At 26.4% G+C, this 216-nt stretch overlaps 1 pseudogene; it reads right to left on the reverse strand.

The window, feature by feature from the left end:
• LOC119587666 overlaps nt 1-216 on the reverse strand; it is a 99,109-nt pseudogene that overhangs the window by 34,957 nt on the left and 63,936 nt on the right.

Here is a 216-nt window from a genome sequence, read left to right on the forward strand (position 1 = left end):
AAAAATGTAAATATTTATATAGTTATTTGGTATCAGCCTGTAAATGAAGATTTTTTTTTATGGTGAATTAATGAATGGAAAATACAGATAAATGAAAATGAAAGAAAATATATTCTTCGATCTCAGATGGAAAGGAAATTATTTTGGAAGAAGTTTATCTTACGTTAGATAATGATATGCAGAAAACACCATACATAATACCATGGCAAGACATCC

This window comes from Penaeus monodon, chromosome 23 (assembly GCF_015228065.2).
Source record: "Penaeus monodon isolate SGIC_2016 chromosome 23, NSTDA_Pmon_1, whole genome shotgun sequence".
NCBI classification, from domain to species: Eukaryota; Metazoa; Arthropoda; class Malacostraca; order Decapoda; family Penaeidae; genus Penaeus; species Penaeus monodon.